General features: G+C 45.5%; 1 long non-coding RNA gene across 1 annotated transcript; it reads left to right on the plus strand.

Annotated features, from left to right (window-relative positions):
• The first annotated feature begins 1,099 nt into the window (after positions 1 to 1,099).
• On the plus strand, positions 1,100 to 19,620 carry LOC125330284. Its single transcript, XR_007205444.1, has 4 exons — positions 1,100 to 1,151; positions 14,591 to 14,759; positions 17,698 to 17,755; positions 17,863 to 19,620. It is a non-coding gene; the product is annotated as an uncharacterized LOC125330284 (long non-coding RNA).
• The last annotated feature ends 577 nt before the right edge of the window (positions 19,621 to 20,197 follow it).

Here is a 20,197-nt window from a genome sequence, read left to right on the forward strand (position 1 = left end):
GGACAGCAGCTCCAGCCAGGACAGCTGAGGTGAAAATCCTGCACAAATCCATATGAGACACCCTTGCACCTCAAGACATCCATCAGCTAATCCTCCCCTTGGCAATCTCCCCACTTCCATCAAAGGAGTTTGGATTACGACAGCTGCTGTCTTAATGAGTGTGATTCTGAGGAGGATGACTTCTCCAGGACAAAAATAGAGTACTTTACACTGCCTTGGTCACCTTGCCTCTTAAGAGAACCGGGCACTTAACAAACTGCTGCTGAGCCTCAGGAGGGAGGCGAGTCCTCACCCAGGGAGCTGTGCATGCAGAGGAGTTGGGACGGAGGGAAGCCAAGTGCCTGCCTCATGCTGCAAAGTAATCCTGACCTGAACTGGGCACAGAATGTGCATCTCCCGCCTTGCAGATTTTTAAGCAGTTTGTGAGGCCAAGGCCCTGGCCCAGGCCATTCACTGTCACACAGACCTAGTAGTGTTCTTACTTTGGTAGATGGACGGTGGCTAACTCCCATTTCCTGGCCACACTTAAATTTGGCTGACTGTATTTTTACTTTCTGATATTCCTGCCCCACCCAACCAACCAGTTTGACCATTTGCTAATTCCCCTCATCACTTGTTCCTGTTGGTTGTGGAGTGGCTCCTCTTTCACCCTGGAGCTCACTGCATTGTGCTGCATAAATGACCTCAGGTTCTAAGCTTACCTACAGTGACATTCCCCGTTCCGGAGAAGCAAGTTTGCGAGATGGGTTCCCCCCATTCCTTTCCAACCCTTAGAAGTATAGCTGTCACAAGAAGGGTGGTGGAATGGGGTGGTCTCGTGTTGCAGAGCTGATGTGCTTTGAGAGGGCTTTCCAGTTTCTCATTCCTTTTTTCCCTGTAACTATTGGAACAAACTGGCCATGCCCCTCTAATCAAAGAAATGTGAGGTTAGCAAGAGGCTCCAAAAACATTTCCTGGCAACAAGACAAAAGTAAGTCTACTGAGAAGTTTATGCAGAGGGAATATTTCTATTATATACAGTTGTGTCTTGTTCTCAGATGCCCATACCAAAGCAATTACTCTATGGGAGATGCCGACTGGCTGGAAGAACCTGTTCATTCTGAGTCTGTAATGGAGTCTGTGAGGAGCTCAGCTTCCTGGGGTGGAAGAAGGTAAGTGTGTGTGAGGAAGGGAGGCTGGGACATGTTTATTTGGTAGGGTAACCTTTCTGGGCTGGGAGCCTACTTCTTAATTTATTTGGTGGTCCAGGAAAATTCGTCACATCACATTCTTCAGCTCCCATTTGCACTGAGGTGATTACATCACCCCAGAGCCTTAGGTAGCTAACAGGGATACAGCTGTATAAAGAGCAGGCTGGCCCTCTCATGATGGCAGTGATGTGGTTTGTCCCTAAGACAAACAAAGTTGCACAGGAAAGGTACAAGTCTGGGTCCAGTCAAGGAACTGCAGATTCAAGGCCAACTCTGAACTTTGAGCCAGCTCACAGTTGGTATTTTTCATGTGTGCTTTTACCCCACTCATGAGCTCCTCACATGAGATTCACAGACACATTATGGCCTCTATGTTCCTGCAAGCACAAGGGCTGTCATTTCTGGGTTCTTGGAAGAAATGCCAGCACCAGTACCAAGGCTTTCCAAATGATAACGCCAATGGTCTGAGCAGCATTTTGGTGGTCTGGAGTTGCAAGGCATCTTGGCTTCTTTACAGCACTGTATTTTGCAAAACAAGAGCAAAGGATCAAGGTCCATAGGAGTTGGGGCAAAAACAGACACAGAGCTGTGGAAAAGTGCTGAGGACAGCGGAAAGGGAGAGCTCCAGAGTGTGGAGTTTCCATGGCAGAGAATCTGTGGCTCTCCCATCACATACTCCCTTTTTGGTGTCATCCCGTATACAAGTGGGAATACAGAACACTTAGTGTTCTTGGGTCACAAGCCTTTGCTTTGGCAAGCTTGGGATTGGACTCAGTGATCAAAGGGACATTGGGGTATTTACTCATGGAGTCCCACAGCACCTCTGAGAGGTGTACAAGTATTTCACCCCTGATTTGCTCACAGCAGTGGTAAAGCAGTGCAGGGAATCGCCTTTCACAGCAGAAAGTGCAGCAGTGTCAGAGCCAGGCTGCCTGATGCTCAGCTCACTGTGTTCTCCTCCAGATCCTATGCTTCCTCTGTGGAATGCTGCATCTCTCATGTTTCTGGTCTATCTCTACACCAAATCTTAACTGCTGTTTAAAACTGGCATAATCGGTTTTGATAAAATGTACCTCCAAGATCTTCCAGGCAGGGATTCTGCAAGACATCCAAGATTTTGGATATCTCCAAAAGCTGAACCATTCCTCTTGCCACACAAAGCAACTGTACTTTCAGAGAGTTAATAAATCCATGCAAGCTCTTTAAAAGAAGAAATCAGGAGGATTTTTTTAGACATTTTTAGACAAAGGTTCTTTTTTTTTCCATGCAGCCTCCTTGGTAACCAGCTAAAACAAATTCCTCCAGACTGTAAACTAGAGATAATGGAGTGCCCCTTTAATCTCTGTCCGCTACAGATCAAGTTACCTCTTAGAAATTACTTATCCTGGCCAAGCAAATGAATTGGAATTGATGTTCTTAATTGTTTTCTAAATTGCTGTTCCCCACTCCCTTCCTCCCCTTCTCTGCACACAGCTGTTTTGCATCAGAGTCTAGTCTAATGGGTACTGTCACTCACACGAGGGGGTGAAGTCATGTGGTCATAAAAGAGAAAGATTGGGGGAAGAGAAGGAAATACCACCCAGTGCATTATCTGGCTGTGACACACACAAACTGAATTGAAATAATTCCTCCTAGGGGGCTAGTCCCAACAATGGACACAGTGCTGTCTTGGGCTAGAAAAATGTGGGGACTCACTGCGTTCTCTGATATTTGTTTCTCTCTAATAGAGAAGGAAGATGATTAAAGTGCTAGTTTGGGACACAGGGAACCTGAGTTGAAACTGCTGACTCTGCAGCAATCTCCTTTGTCTGGTTTTGTGCAAGTTGCTTTGTTTATGCCTTAGTGGCTGCAATTGTAATGCATAAATAATACAATTCCCTTCCATTCTCCTCGGGGCAACAGTGGTCTTTCATTAGCTGTATCTTACAAAACAGCTTAACCTGCTTGCCCTCTCCAAAATGTGCTCCAGTGCTCCTGTGTTTATAGATATTAGTCTCCATTTCACTTGGAACTTGCACTGCAGAGCCTTTGGGCTCTGGGAGCATCAGGCCAGGACTTAACACCAGAATCCCATTCCTCTCTATCCTCTAAAGTGGGCACAGATCTCAAGTCTTAAGCAGGACTCATCCCCTGAAGACATTTTGCTCCTATAAAATTCATTCTTGCATGTGAAATGTATGCAAACAAATTATTCCACCAACTTCCCTGTCCTGACGCTATGTTCTCTCCCAACCTATAAATGACCAATAATTCCAGTTTTGCTGCCAGCAGTTTTCCAGAACTCAGCTGTTCCCTTTTAGACCTTGTAGTTCCATGGACTAATGACTGTTTGCATGGACTGACAACTCTCTGCTCATCAGTCCATCCAGAGTAGAACCCAAAAGAACAGTGGTTGTCCACTTCTTACTGTCTCCCAGAAGGTCTTTCTTGACAAACAACAGTCTACCACTTACTCTTGTTATAATGTCAGATCAGTTTTCTGAGGGAGATCAGAGATTCAGAGAATTTGCTGCCCACATAAAGTCCTGAAGTGCCTGCTGGAAAAGCAGCAGACTCTTGGATACCGGCTTGTAATATCTGAGAACACTGTGTAGGATAGATCTGAGATAAAATGGCAGGAAAGGAGTTTGATACAGAATGAGTTAAAAATCATGCTAACTGCTGCTAATGGTGAGGAAACCTGACTATGTCAGGGTGAAGTTTCTTCCCCTCCTGTTCAGTAAGGAAAACACAGATTTCTGAGCTGGTCACTGTGCTGGAAGGGAGGGATTTAAATGTGCAGGTGTTGGGTGTTGTGAGTGAGATTTTCGAAAGACTGAATATGAGTTAGGAGCACAGCTTCCAAGTTGTGTGAATCAGGTACACCTAATTGTCTAAGTGTAGGGTTCATTCAGCTGCCCAATAGGTTAAGTGCCCGGTTCAAAGCTAGGAAGAAAAGCAGGCAAAAGGTGTTTAGAGCAATGCTCAGGAAGGGACTCTGACCTTCTCATCACAGCTTCCTCTTATCGCAGGAGGATTTTCATAGCTGTTGGAGCTATAAGCTGAGCTCCTGTACTTTTTGCTTCTTATCACACTAGCAGTAATGAAGAATCTGCAATCTGCATTTCGTTGGAGAGGTGCCAGGAAGAAAGGATCCTGACGTGCTTTGTCTGTAGCAGCGTGTGCTAATAGGAGAAAAAAACTCATTTATGTCAATGGAGAGAACAGCTGTGAGCCTTAGATGGTGCTACCCTTGCTGACATGAGGTACTTGCTGACTCCTTGAATAGCTCCATTCAAATCAATATAACTGCTCTTGGAGTGAGGTTCTGCTCAGTGTTAATGAAGATGTCAGAATCTGGCCCACAGGGAATAAATGCATTGAGCAAGAAGGAGCTCTTTTATAACCTCTTTCCTAGAACGTGTTTGGAGGCCTACATTTGCAGCTGGTTCCTATCTCAAAGCCAGGCCAAACCAAGCTCCCCCTCACCAGAAGATGCAAGCATGCCCAGACTTTTGGAAGTTCAGCTCCAGATCCAAACATAGGCCTGATCCAAAGCTGATAGACTCCCACTGACCTAAACAGACACTTGGCCTGAGTCCCATTACTTGGGCCCATCTGGCCACAAAGCAATACACCACACACCAACACTACTGGCATGTCTGGACTCATGTCTGTATGAATATGATCCCTTTTCTCTTTTTATCCCTCTTGCTTTAACATTTTTTTAGGGAAGGGATTGGTCTCAGGGAGGCATAAACTCCCTTCTTTTCCATCCCTGACAGAGTATCAAACTCCTCCACTGAGATTTCTCCATGGAGACATTGGGTTTTCCTGGCAGGCAGGGTTGCAAACTACTCAGCGGAATGTCTACAGCTCTGCAGCTCAAGAGGAGCCAGGAGGCTGGGCATCCCAGCCAAGGGAAATACTGCTGTCGTCCCAAGAACACTTTCATGGAGACTGAGGTGCATACTGGATTAGAGGCAGCTAAGCTGGGGTCTTGTGTTTTTTTCTTGGTTTCCTTTTCCCCCTTGAAAACCTAAAGCACGGGGAAGAGAAGTCCACAGACAAGAAATCTGGGCATCCTGGTGGATGTTGAAAAATGTGGTTTGTTAATGGATCTTTTTATTTCTGGTACTTCTGGCTTGTTCAACACATACACACACAAACACACATACAGAGAATAACTTGGCAAGCTCATGTTTTCGTGGCACAGCACCAGGAAATGGGAGTTCCCCTCCCAACAGAGAAGATCAGGGCAATGAGGCAAAGGTGGGGAATCAGACCCAGCCTGAGTCTCAGTGGAGCGCTGGCCCGGACAACTCTTACACAAATAATCTCCAGGAGCTCTGAACCCATGCTTCATTGTGGACACAGACAGTGCTGTAGAAAAAACAGACTGAAATTGCTTCTTTTTCATGGCATCTGTAGTGTAAAAACGGTTTTCGTCCAAGACATTTGTGGTCGGAAAATCCTGACACCTCATAAATTATCTTAGAGGCGCAACAAAGCTTCAAAAAGATGAAACTCAATGCTGAGGTCAGCAGGAATTTTTTTTGCATCTTCTGCAGTGGAGGAGCGTTTTCAGTCTCAGGAAAACCACCACAAAAAGAGGCAGCAAGAAGCAAGAATATTTCTTGGCATGAGAGCCTCAGTGCTCAGGGGAGTCAGGCATCTTCTAGTATTTATTTTTGGCCACCTTTGTGTTCACACATCATCAGAACATGATCCAAGCAACCAGGGGTACCCGATAGTGAGGTGGCTGCTGCAGTTACGCGACACTTCCAGGTCCACCCAAACACTCAGGCTAATTACCCTTGCATAGTGCTGGGGGCTGCGCAGGTTGAGCACCTCCAGGATTGGTCTGACAACACTTTATAGGTGAGGTGGGTGTGGGATAGGGCTGAAGTACTGCAAAACCACAGTGAGCTTCAGTGTGAGCTTGCAGAGAGCGTGGAACAGTGTTGTGAGGAATGGTTTATGGTCCCTATCAGCTCATACCCACAAGCAGACAGCTGGCGTTTTTTAAAGCTGTTTTCCTATTCCTCCTGACTACAAATGCAACCCCACTGCTGGAGCTCTGCTGCCCTGCTGTGTGAGGTTGAACAGGCTGCTTAATCCCTCACACCTCCCCCGACTACAGCTAGTCTGAATGAGGATGACTGCCTAGCATCTTCCTTTGCTCTCTGCTTGGATATTTCTTCTTTGTTACACAGAGGAGAGTTTCCTTCTACCAGACAAGAACTAGGCGGAGAAAGATGACCCTGAGGGCGATGTTACACACAGCCTTTTTTGACACAAGAGCCTCTGCAGCTTAGTTACCACACGTGGTATTAGGGTGGCACCCAAATGTCCTCTGCAGCACATTAAACCCCAAGTTGCTCAAAACAGAGGAAAACTGAGGTGGTGTTTGAAAGAAGAACAGAAACATGACATCCAGGATGGCCTGTGGTTCCCCTGCTGTGGTGTGTGGCAGGAAGGACCTAGCCAAAGCCAGGGAGTTCAGGAAAGAAGGGCTTTTTCTGCAGGGTGAAAAGTGGAAGAGATGTTTCTAAGAAGGCAGAGACCCTTGTCTCTGTCAGGAAGAAATCATCTGTCCTGTAGCAGGCCCTGTCGCTGCTCCCAACCGCTGCCATCCTTATCCATGCCTGGCCTTGCCCTGCAGTGCTCCTGGCAGGAGGTCTGGAGTGCTGCAGGGTGCTGGAGCTGTGCCTGCAGCCTCCTGAGGGCTGCTTGGGAAAGGCAGTGCCCAGGCTGTGACAGCCAGCCCTCCTGCAGGGCCCCAGAGCAGGGGGAATGCTGCCAATGGAAAGCCAGTTTTGCAGACAGACCCAGTCCCTTCTGGGACACACAGTGGGGTTTTGGGTCGTTCTTTATCCCCTTTACTGAGAAGTCATCAAAATGGCTCCATTTAATCTCTAGCATTGCTTTTATGCGTCTTAGTTTGGAGAGTGAAGTTACAAGGTAAGATATGAACTGCTCTCCACTTCTGTGGGTGGACAAAACTTTCAGATTTAAAACTTCTCTCCATCTGTTCAGCTCTCTGAGTCCCTTGCAGGATCTGACCTCCCTGCCTACTTAGTAAATCAACGGTTTCTAAGGCGTGTATAACTGATTTTATGGCAGCAAGATGCATTTCACTAGATTTATGTTATTAAACTGGAGGGGGGAAGCCTCCTTTTATTTGGGGCAGTCCTTGAGTTTTACAGGCTTGTTTGAGTAAGTAATTATTTTGGTAATGCTGGGGCCTCCTTTATTGAATCGTAAATGCATCCTGAACAGCTCTCGGAATAACAAGCAGACCTTTCCCTGAAAGGCTAAGGATTGCCTTGATTAGCAAATCTGAACATTAGTAGTTTACTTTGCGATTAGCTTTGCTGCTGAGAGCTGCCTTGGTTCATTTCTCTGGGACTACGCACAGGATTAAGAGTGTGTGTAAATGTTTGCAGGATCAGTGTCACAAATGAAAAAAACCCAACCCAAAAGCCGTTTCTTTGGAAACATCCTCTCTGACCATGTTAGGGAAAAGGATCAGATAATTGGGATCTTTATGCTGCTTATTATAAAAAATGCTTTGGAACTAGTTCAAGCACCAATCAGAAACCACATTGTTCCACTAAATCACTTTCAGATGCCATTTCAGATACGGAATACAATTACTCCTAGTTTAAAAATGTAAATGTTCCCTTCATAAAACACACACACTCACACACTCACACACAACTATTTAAATTTCTTTTATTTTTATCTGTCTTGGCTGGAGTTCAGGCCTTCCACAGATGATCTATCAACACTTTTTGTGCCACTTCTTTCTGCCAGGCGTCGCACAGAGCCCATGTACAGTGCAGAAGAGCTGTGACGTGGACTTTAGGGCTTTACAGTCAAAAGAGCTCTTGCACAAGCCGGGAAGCTGGAGGCCCAGGCTTGGATGTCTGTGTGCTTAAGAAATCATTTCAAAGCAAAACCTGGAACAAAAATTCTGCCTGAGTGTTGCATTAAAAACCCACCCGAGATGCCTGGAGGGGTTCCTGGCCTGTCACTTTTGGTTATTGGATAGCTATGGGTTTGGGGAAGCAAACTCTATGGGGTGGCTGCCGCCCACGTGCTCTCCTGATTGTTGGGGGAGCATGAGGCCCATCTGTGATAAGATCAAACTGGGAGTCTGGCCCTGCTGGTGATGGGGACCCACGTGCCGGCCCTGCTGCTCATGTGTGAGCACAGGCTCAAGGGGAGGTGGGAAAAAGCTGGAGAAGGAAAAGGCTGTTCCACTGGGGGCTGGATGGGCCAGGCACCCTCTGCTCGCTGGAGTCAGCACAGCATGAGCACTGCCCCAGCACAGCCCCCGGGTAAGACGTTTAGTGTTGGCAGCACACATATCTCCTTCCTTCTGAGCCAACACCCAGGCAACTCCAGAGGATTCCTCAGCCTCTCTGTAAGGTGTGACTCATTTCACAGGAGGCAGCATCCCTGCAGAGAGGTAGGGAGGGAGCCAGAATAACAGCTGACCCCAAGTCTTGGGCAGGCAGTAGGAGGCTTGGCAAAGGTCCCAGTCTGCCTAGCAGCAGCCTTGAGGCAGGGTCCTGAGCCCCAGGCTCTCATGGTGTAGCTGCTGGGCTGTGCAGAGAACTTTTTCACCTCTGCCAGCACACCATGTTGACTCTAGGCTGGGACTGTCTGGAACATGGGTGATGGAAATCTCTCATTGTTGTCAGGAAGTTATCCTTCGTCACTGCTGAAATCCTCTAGAGTGGTTCTGTTTTGGTGAGCCCAGCCATGAGTCTGTGGGAGCGCAGCCCGCGCTCCTGGCAGACGGATGCTGTGTTTTCCAGGGCTTGGGGCCCCTGTGCTGTGTTCAGTCCTGCTGTGGGACAGGAAGCCCACAGACACCCGGGAGTGTTGCCCTAGAATCCAGACAAAACCCCCAGAGATGCCAGACCCCCAACAACCTGGCAAGAAGCCGTGGGAACCTGGGATCAAAACAGGGATAACAAGGCTTCGGGATGCTTGAAGATGCTGCCGTTTTTCAGACAGTCCATGGGCCGTCTTTTTTTTTTTAATTTTTCTGGGGCAAGCAGAGGGATTTCTCAGCATCAGAGCAACATGAGACTCTTGAGGGCTGAATTTTGGAAAAAGTATATGGAAACATTTTCATACTTTCCAAAACAAAAGATGCTAAGGGCTTTGCTACTAAGGGAAAATTCCTTCACTGGTTTTGCAGAGGCTGAGATTTCTGAGTTTCCTTAGCACTGCTCATGGCTTCTTTAGGAGGGCTTTAGTCTGACACTGAGAGGAATGGCCTTTGAACTCTGTGGTAGCTTAAATGCAATGAAATCCTTGCCCCACAGAAAGCAGTGGGCTCCCAATGACTAGCACCTGCAAGTGAGATCAGGAGCTCAGGCACAATGCCTTAGCTGACATTGCTGGAGCCTCATGGTGGAGTAAGGGATCTGCTCTGAGCCAAAATTTTGGCAGGCATGACCGAAGACCACTTTACTTCCATGTCTCCAATGGCTGGGAGGCACAGTTTGGATGGAGAACAAAGCCATTTCTGAGGAAGGGATGTTAAGACTGATGTATGAATTGAAGAAGCATTTTAGAGCAGTCTGAAATAAATCCAAGAGAGGGGATTTTCAGAAGCACTGGCTGTTCTTCCTAACACCAGTGACTGATTTTACGGTGGGAGCAGAGTCAGGCTGATGTAAGGTAGCTGTGGAAATTGGACCATCAGTGCTCTGATTTTTAGTGTTTCTGACCAGAAAACTGGAGCTCTTGCTGAGATGTGATTACTTTTGTGATGTTTGGTTCTTACAAAAGGGTCATAGCCTTGTTCAAAGGCCAGAACCTCCCTGTAGCTTGCTGCATCCCTAAAGAACATCCCATTGATTCAACTGGGCAATACCCTACCCAAGTAAAGAGCAGCCCACAATCCATTTCTATGAGTATTGTTTAATTATTACATATTAGTGTCATTAATAATTTTGGTTTTCAACAAGATGGTTGTGGCATTTGCTGCAACGTGCAGATTTCTATTTAAAAGAGATACTGCTGACAAATGTTTCCCAGCCCTTGTGTTAAGATGTGCTTCTTACCTCAGGGATAGAAGTTTGCTCTGCAAACAGGAAATATTTTTCACTGATGGGATGGAGAAATGTTACAGGTCCTGATATTGTGAACTAGAGAGGCATTAGTGATGGGACGAGTGGGAATGGATTGAAATTAAAAGAAAGTAGATTTATATTGGATGTTGGGAGGAAGTTCTTCACCCAGTGAATGCCTATGTCATGATTTTGGAAAAGGATGATCTTTGAGGTCCCTTCCAGCCCAAACCATTCTGTGATACTGATTTGATGATCAGGTTTGGGGTACTAGTCATTGGTAGTATGTGATTATTTAAACCTCTCAGGTTTTCTTTTTTCCAAGGTTATACTCCTTGCCCATCTGATTGCAGAAAAATTTCTAGAACAGTGGGACAATTGCATCTGAAAGCCTGACAAAACCTAGACACTCAATAAAAACATGCCACGTTTCTTGGTCTATTCTCTCTTTTCCTTTCTTCTCTTCCTTTTCATGGCTGCCTCCTGATTCAATAGTGAGGCTTGGAGGCACAGAAAACTGCAGTGGGAAGAAAGCAAATATTGCTTGTTCAGATGGACTTAAGCTCTGGTATCAGAGGTGCAGCTCCAGCCTCGGATCCAAATATCATCAGCATTCAGTTTCCGTTCACTCTGACGGTCTTCTGCACAACAAAGAAAACTCCATTCACCTATTTGGAGGTGTGGAAGCCCAAGTGTCAGTAATTATTAGCAGTGGCAAGACAAGTGACATGTTTCTAGGTATGTGCCTCTTCTGGGGCTCACTCCTCATTCCACAGCAACATTGAGAACGCCAGAGGAAGCAGAAGCAGCGGGAGCAGAGCTAATGGGCTCAGGATGGTGCCAGAATGCCACGGGTGAGTTTTCTTGCAAGCTGCCCATGGAGAGGGCCCGTCAGCCTGCACCAACAGAGCCATATTTCATTTACACATAAGAACCTGGGATTGTCCTGGGAGGCTGTGTAAGAAATGAGGCTGCATGGTTGGTGAGAAACCAATAACAAATACTACGTTGCCTCCTGCCAAGCGACTGGAGAGCAGAGGGAGGCCTGTGGCAGAGGAGAGCTGGGACAAGCACAGAGCAGCAAAGAATGTTTGTTAGTTCTTCCCTGTATCACTTATCAAGCATAACCAACCTTGCCACCATCAAAAGAGATTGTGACCATGGAATGAACCCATCTCCGGGACCCACTGGACATTTTTCATTAGGAAATTGTTTAAATAAGGTATGCTATTTTTTGTGCAAACATTTAAAAAGTACCTATTTTGAATATTTTTTCTGGGGAAAAGAAAAGCAAAGAAAACCCAGTCTTTCCCCAAAATGAAACACTTTTATAGCATGAGAAAGTTCTGTTTCCACAGCTTTTGAATGTTCTGAACTTTCTTATTTTCCAATATGAAATGTATTTGATAAATTTTTCTCAATGTTTCAGAAAACCAGTGTCCAATTGAAACATGTACTCATATATCTGTCTATACAGTTTGATTATGAGAAGTTTATTTCTAAAATATTAACTTATCACCAATATAAAATGTTATTATCTGCTCTGGAAGAGCAAAGGAATTCAAAATTATGGAAAAAGCTCATGAGATGGAGGACCAGAAAGAAGAGGAAGGTAGATGGCAATGAAGAGGAGCAGAGGAAAAGACTTTAGGAAGGAAGCAGAGGCCATTCAGTGAAGAACCACCTAGGTTAAAAATGGAGAAAAGCAGGATAAAGCTGCTTGCAGAATAGATTCCCTGGTGCGGAGAAGTGCTGCATAGGGGGACGACTCTGGACAGTTCACAGGCCTTGATCCAAGTTCAAGAGATTGTGCAAGGATAATGATGACAAGGAAGATGGGGATGTGCTGAACTCTATGCTCTGTTTGGATCTATCTTAAAGTTTCATGCAGCCTGCCATAAAAAGTAACAGTATTAAAGATTTTTGCAAAACCTGCGTGTCGTGGGCTTCGCCTGTCCTGTGTCACTGGAGAGCATGAGCAAGACACAGAGGCCTGGGGGTCTGGTTTCCATGGGATGGTATCAGAGCTCCTGGGTTCAGGATGTGCAGGGAGGGCCCCCCTAGGAGGCAGTGCTGGTGGCTCAGGAAACCCAAGGAACACTGCTCCTGTGCACCGCAGGGAGCCTGGAGATCAGCCAGAATAGAGGCAGAGTCTAACTTGCAGCAGGACTTCTCCACAGCCACATACCAGACAAAGGAGGAGGATGAAGATGACATGCTTTACCCCCAGCACCTCTCTGTCGCTGGCAGGCAAACTTGTCCCCAAGGGCAATCCTGCAGAGCCAGCTGCAGCCAACCCCTTCCACCAAACATGCTGGTGTGGGCTTTCAGACACTTGCAGGGGCTTTGAAAACCACCTCTTGGGTGTGCTCCAATCTTGAGTAAACAGTTCAAGGACACCAACGAGGTTCCCTGCCTCTCAGGCAGCATGAGCCAAAGTGATAAAAATTGAAATAAAACCCCCAAAACAAAGGCAGAGGAAAGAGGGAGAAAAAGCTGTGAGGCCCAAAGGGCTGAGGATGTGGGTACTGCTGGGCTTGATTGTCTTCTGTGCTGTGCAAGGAAGAATGTTCCTGGGACAACATTGCCGACTTTTGGATTGTTACTGGTTGGGTTTTTTATAATATTATTTTCTTCCCCCAAAGCCAACAGGCAAGTGACATAAAGCAACTGGAATTGCATTCTGAAGCTGGGAAAGTCAGAGATGATCCCTGGCTGGAAAATCCAGATCTGGGTTTTCAACTCCTTGTGTTGCACAAGACCATGAAGGCCTTCAGCTGGGTTAGGTCAGCCACGTGCAGAGGGGGCGAGTGGCCAACTTCAGAGTCAGGTTCAGGTTTGGATTCTGAAACACACCCCCTTGCCAAAAGTCCAGGGTCGATCCCAGAGGCTTAGGAGGGAAGAGCCAATTCCAGCCCATCTCCTCTAACAATTCATCTGGGCATCTAATGAGGAAAGCTGTCTTCTTTGTGCTGACAGTTAAATATGCGCTCAGGCTCATTCCTCCATCAAAAGTTTACATTATATCAGGTTTAAATTATTTTTGTGCTGTGGTTGCACCCTCATTTCACAAACCTTTCAGCCTATTGTGGTTTGGAACTTGGAGAACTTCTAAAGATCATGAATTAAAGCAGGAAGATGTCTTTTCACAACCTGTGACCTTGTTTCCATTATCAGCCGTGAATCCACACCATTGACTTGTCTGCAGGGACATGAGGGGCTGGAAACATGCAGGAAGGACACATAAAACAAAAGCTTTGAGCTCAAATAATCACAGCAAATCTGTGATTAATCCTTAGTTTGAAAGCTGGAGTTCTCCCCAAACTCATGGACTGACTGGACCATCCATCAGATCATTGGAAAGGAAGCAGCTAGGATTTGATCAGTATTTCAAACCAAATCAGTGAGGTTGATTAAAAGTGAACTCTGAACTCCGAGAGCTTTTTCACATCATGGGTTCTCTTCAAAAGAGATTGCTCTGAGCTCCTCAGCCATGAGAAAGTGCTACAAGTCAGTCATGCCTCCTCATCCGCATGGCCTCCACAGGCACAGATTTGAAGGGCATTTCAAGGAGATGGCATGAAGTAACCCCAGATTCTGTGATTGACTCAGGTTGGTGAAAGGGGAGTAAAGGGAGTACAGTTACTGGGTAGGAAATAGGGTTCATGAAGCATGCAGGGATCTCAGACACTGGGATTTTTTGCAACATTTATTGGAACAGACAGCCTAAGAGCACTGAGGGATAAAGGATCCCAAATCAAACAGGCTAATTGGTCTCAAATGGAGTGACTAAGGAACTCTCTCCATTCCAAAATGGGTCAAATTGCATTTTAGAAGGAGATGTCTGAAATTTGAGTGGGAGGCCTGGATAGAAAAATGAATGGATGAACTCATAATTGACATGGATTCCATTATGGCTAATACCTGTGTCAGAGCTGCCACCGAATATGGCCTGCAAATCCAGTCTGGGGGAATTCCCTTTAGAGATATGACCCAGGTGAAGCAGACTATTTGCCATGAGCCTGTGAGGAACTGAGACTTTAATTGCAAACATATGGCTGGGTAGCTTTCCAGCAAGTGAAACCTGGGGGATAGAGAGAGACCTGCTCTGAAACAGATGATCCAGAAAGGCTTTCACTATCTCCGGCAATGGGTTTCTGTGTTCTCCTATCACTTTGTGCTGAACAGAAAATTGTAAAGAAAGGAAAATTATGCTGAAATATAACAATGGCAAAAGGAGCCCTGTGATTTTAGGAAGAATAAGGGTGAAATTAAGTTTCCCATGAATTTACTGTGACATCATTCCCTGTTTTTGTCTTTTAAAAGGCAGCGGTCTGATCTTCGGCTTGTTCCTGTACTGGAGAAGATATAAGGTGGTTTGTGTCATGAACAGTTGTGCCTGGACTCAGTTCCAACCTGAGAAGACGGCCTAGAGGACAAGAGTGTCATCCACTTGTGATGGACAGCTTGAATTGCCTGTCTTGGTGTTCAGCAGGTAGGGAGAGTGCATCGTAGAAAGGATGTCAGCACCAGCTCCTGGATCTGATTGCTTCAGGGACAATACGGAACACCTCACCCCCCACATCCAGGATCAGGATCAACAGGGTGTATGAGCACAGGCAAACTGACAAGACCAAGAGCCTGAGTTAAAAGGCAGCTCCCATGGGAGTTGGGGAAGAGTCCTGTAAGGGCTGCTTGATGATATTTCACGTTACTTCTCTTGGCAGTGTGATCCCAGCTTGCAGTAGCACCCTATCAGAGCTGGTCTGTAGAACAGGCAGCCAAACCCCAAGGGAAGGGGAGAGGCTGCAGAGTTTTCAGTACAGTCAGGGCCTGGGGAAAGCAGACTGTGCAGTTAATCTTATCTATTGCTATCTCTTCAGACCGTCCCAAAGGTTTTCCGTGCTTCGCAGAATACCTTTTAATACTAGGAACTCCGGGCGTGTTTGTGCTCTCCTCTGGGACCTGGAAGCATGACTTTATGCATAATGAGAGGCAAAGAACTATTGTCTGTGTGACTGGGAAAGTGAAGGGGAACGTGGGCTGGCATTGATCCCAAGAACAGGATGGCTGAGCTCAAGGGAGTTTACTTTTCTGGAGGTGTTTTTGTTTGTCCCTGAGAGGACACAAACTTAACAAGGCAGAAGCTGCCCTGTGGTGGCTGGACAGGAAGGTAGCTGGGCCAGTCAAGTTTTGTAAGGTAGAACAGCACCTTCTGGGTCCTGGCCTGGGAGAGGCAGCTCCTTGGTGTCCCAGATGGCCAGTCCATGGGGAGCTTGGGCCTTTGCAGGGCTGGAGGATTTTGACTCCTGAGTGTTGGAGGTTCAAGTCCTGGACAAAATTGAGGAAGGCCTGTACTTGCTGTGGGAAAGGGATTTCTCCCTCCTGGAGCAGGCATCCAGGTGACATGAGCAACACCTCAAATGTCAGCTGGGAGGTTGGCTTTTGGAAGAGAACCAAAGATGAGTTTGAACAAACATAGCAACCTGTGAGTGCTGGTTTTGTGTCCATAACTGCACTTTTCCATGTGACCTAAACATTAAGGTTTGAGGAGGCAAAGATTGTAAGTAACTAACAGACAAATTGCTGCTTTGTGATGATGTTTAGCAGTTCACACAGACCAAAGCACCAATTTTTGGTCAGGATAATTTTTTTTAAGGCAGTGTCTGAGACATCTGTGGCAAAGGCTCTGGTTATGCCAAGGAGTTCCTGAGAATGAAACCAAGAAAAATTGGGTCTGCAAAAACTGAAGCATTTCCCAGTAAATATTCCCTTAACCAGTGACCACATGTCTGAAAAGGAAGATCTATGCAAAATGGGAAGGGAAGTCTCACAACAGCACTCTGTAATAAAATAACAACAGCGATGTATGCACACATGTACACACACAGTCGTTCCAGATAAAATCAAATATCCTGCACTCCAAAGTTGGTACACTTCTATTTATTTTTATCCTTATGACTATGAAATATATTTTTCCTTGGACTAACAGTTCCAGACAGAAGTGCTGTAGACAACTCTATCAGCTGCTGCTGCGGGTGAGCTCTCTACTCTGCCTGTATCAATGGATCTACTCCAGGTCTTTCCTGCCTGTAATCCTTCTTGCAAATCCCAGTCCTCTGCTCCCTCAAGTCCTGCCCTCTTTGCTTTATGCATCCCTTTCCAGGACACTGGAATGCATCTCCACTTAGATGTTCTGTTGCCAGTGATTTTAGCAGATAACATCGAGGCACACATTGGAGCAGAGCCATTGAAGCAATAGTGGGATCTGTTGGAAGGAAGGAAGTGCAGACAGGAGAGAGAAAAGAAGGCAAAAAGATAGAAGGAAGGAGAAGTGAAAAGCAGAAGGTGAAGAGAAAGAAAGGAGAGAAAAAGCAAGGATCCGAAAGAATGACAAATTACTCCTCTGGGCCATGTTATATGCTGCATAATTTACAGTAAAATGAAATACTGTTAATCCATAAAGGCTGTATTGTTCTCTCTTTCTCTTGGCCAGCTACTGCTGATGTAAGCAGAAACTCTGTTCTGGGCTGAAGCAGTCAAGAGCCTTGCAAGAGAGCCTGGTGCCCAGACTGGAGCTGGAAGAGGGATTTGGCGTCTGCTATGAAGATTTTGAGGACTCAGGCTTAGAGGAACCCAGGGAATGTGAGGATGTTGAGCAAGCTTCAGGAGCTTTTAGTCAGTGTTTCTTCTACCAAAGCTAATAAAAATCCATCTTTAAATCTTGTTCAGGAAGATGTCAGAGCTCTCCTGCAGAGTTAGTATGCCTAACACAGAGACTAGCTTAGTCATGACAGGATAAGGCATAGTCCTGCTAAGAGTTCATATATCCTGCAGGCTCACTCCATGAGATGTATAAATGTGTGTGGGTGTGTATATATATGTATATCTATATATATCTATATATATCTGTGTGTGTGTGTGTATCACTGTGTATAAGCTTATGCAGGTATCTGTTTTCTCCCAGTAACTCAGTAACTCTGCCTGCAGCTTTCCAGACTCCAGGATCCTGGCCAGCTGGAGCAGGAGAGGCTGCCAAGTCCATCAGGTTGATGGAGCCAGCAGGCTGCTCCACCTGACTGTCTGGAAGCATTCTTTTTCTCTCTTGGGAGCTTCCCAGCACATCTCCATTTCCTCTGAAAGAAGGTTTGCCCATGGCTGCCAGCATCTGCGGCAGGTCTTCTTTCCATGGCTGGTGTGGCTGCAAAACCCAGAGACCCGTGGCCCTTCTTAGCACTGCTTTAGCCATCTCCCAGCTGCACCAGTCCTGAAAATTTCCAAAATGTAGTTCATGAAGCAAATGAGAAGACACAGGCTCTTTGCTGGTGCATAGCTGCTTTATAGGGATAGAGGGGATGATCTCATTAAGAATTCTGTATATGCCACAACCTGGTGAAAACAGTAATAAATCATGGTTTTCTTTTCTTTTAAAGGAAAACTTCATTGTCAGCAACTGAGAAGATGCTGAAGAGTTCCAAGGTGCACGAGGAGGTAACAAGGGGACAGCTAAAATTTATATTATTGTTATGTTTCTATGCTAATATCAAGAATGACCCTACTGAGAAAGTAAATTCTTTGCTCATGAATCTGTTATACAGGTGCCTTGCAGGAGCAACGCAGAGACACAGAGAAGATTTTCACCACTTGATCTCAGCATGTGGCTCTCATCTGGTGCTGTGCTCCGTCTGCTCTTTGCCTGGGACAGTGTCAGAACAAGTGGGGGTTTCAAAAGTGGTCTATATGAGGGAGAGCAAGAGAACTTCTGTTTTCCTCACTGCCCAGACTAAACAGGTTGCTCCAACTACACCTCCCCTTCTGGGTCCTCTTTCCAAGGAGAGGTTCTTAGCAAGACTTGGAAGCAGAGGCTTGCACAGCACTTGCATTGACAGTCTGCAGTTATGCCCTGCTCTTTCATTGTCCAACGGATGGTGGTGTCTCTTCCTGCTTCAGGCTTGTTTTATACCTGGAAGAGCCATCCCAAATGTGGGCACGGTAGTGAGGTGGAGCCCTGAAGTGAGAGAGGCACAGCAGAGAGATAGGAGAGGTGGAAAAAAGCACCAGCAACTCGCCCAGGATGTCCAGTGGATCCATAAGCAGGTACCATCACTGTGTGTTTGTGAAACAAGCCAAGACAGGAGTATCCTCACTGATTCTGGCTGACTCAAGCAATGGGTCTCTTCTCCCTGTCCTGAAGTGTGAGGTGTTCACCCTGTCAAGGAATCCATCACTCTTTGTTCAACTCACTGTAGCTTATCCTACAGAGAAAAGGCATGCAACCCCATGCTCTTTCTCTCTTCCTTAACACAGAGGTCCCCAAGCTATGACAAAGAACCCTGACAACCTTCTTTATGTCTTTTGGAGCACTTATACTTGTATTGTTCAACTTTGAATAGAGAGTTTTTAAAAATAGTTGGTTCTCCAGACCAACTGCAGACTTTTATAACCTTGCCAGCCAACCACGGATCAAGGGTGGGAAGTGCTATTTTGGCAAAAAAGGTGCCAGTTTTTTCTTATTTTCTCTCTGTTGGTTTGGGGTTTTTTTTAATATAACAAGAATTCAGATAAAGAAGAACTGCATGTATAAAGGACGTGAGGATTAGTGAAGAAGCAAACAAGAGATTTTTTTTTGCTTATGTGGAAGGGGAGAAAAAATAAGACAGCTTCTTGTGGAAACATGGAAGGTCTCCACTGTAATGAATAATAATTTCAAATATATTTTCTGAGATCCGAACAGTATTTATAGGCAAATACTGTCTCAGAAGGTAGTGGGAAAAAGACAACAGTTTTCCTAACATTGGCTGGGAAACAAAATTTGCAGTTCTGGAAGACTTGCCATTTCCATAGGAACCAGATGAGATGAAGCAGAAAGACTTAACAGAGGTGATTAGAAAGTATTTTATACTGAAAACAAACTTTCTAGCTGAATGACATAAATTACTTTTAAGGGAGCAAATGGCTTTCTAGCAAATTTAAAAAAACAAGTATCTGCCCTTTAGTAACTGTCTTAGAGAGCCTTGGAGAGCAACAAGCTCAGCTGTGGAGTACAACATTAGAGGAACCATGGGGATCTTTGGGGTGGCACACTGAGGTGCTGAAAATCTAGTTTATGCTACCAGAATTTTGAAAGTCCTATTAAAATTTAAATACATACAAAAAACCCCTACATGCTTCATAAATCAAGAAAGGACCTTCACTATTTTGCACTGCTCTGAACAGAGATTGGAGGTGAGTGATGTGGGCAGAACAGTACATCCCACTGTTTGGTGTTTGGGAATTTTAACAAGAGAAATAATTATGTAATTATAAAATAATTAAATAATTATATCCTGCCTAATTTAAGGTTTTGTATTTTAACAAAAAAGATCTGCCTACTTTTGTGTTTTGTTTTGGTTATTTTAGCAGTAATAATTTTGTGGTTTCTGTAGTCACCTTCCCAAAGAAGGGAGCCATCACAAACAAACGAGCTACTTCCTCTGCAGTGCTATTTCTGTTTTGGTTTATTAGGGAGCTAAAAAAAAGCTTTGATCTACCCTCCAGCTTGATATGTTATGAAATATTTTCATCAAACTCTGCCCTTAATTGAACTCATATTAATCTCAGCAAGATTAATGCAGATCTATATTCTTATGGGTTTCTGGACAGTCAGATGAGATCTTGCAGTTCGACCTCGCTGGTTTTGAGTTCAGTGGACACCACTGGAGGGGCAGAGATATTTCTATAGAAACTTCATTGCAGGACTGGGGATAAGGGCAAATGCGTTTGGCCTGAAGCACAATTAATGCATCGCCTAAAGTTTGCCAGTATGTGTTGGTCCTTCTCCCATTGAAGTTGATGGCAAAACTCCCATGGAATTCAGCAAAGTGGGGTGGAATCTATACAGAAATTATTTTTCCCAGAAGAGCTTTGCAATAACCAGTGGATTTGCAAACTCCT

The sequence above is a fragment of the Corvus hawaiiensis genome, chromosome 9 (genome assembly GCF_020740725.1).
Source record: "Corvus hawaiiensis isolate bCorHaw1 chromosome 9, bCorHaw1.pri.cur, whole genome shotgun sequence".
Taxonomy (NCBI): domain Eukaryota; kingdom Metazoa; phylum Chordata; class Aves; order Passeriformes; family Corvidae; genus Corvus; species Corvus hawaiiensis.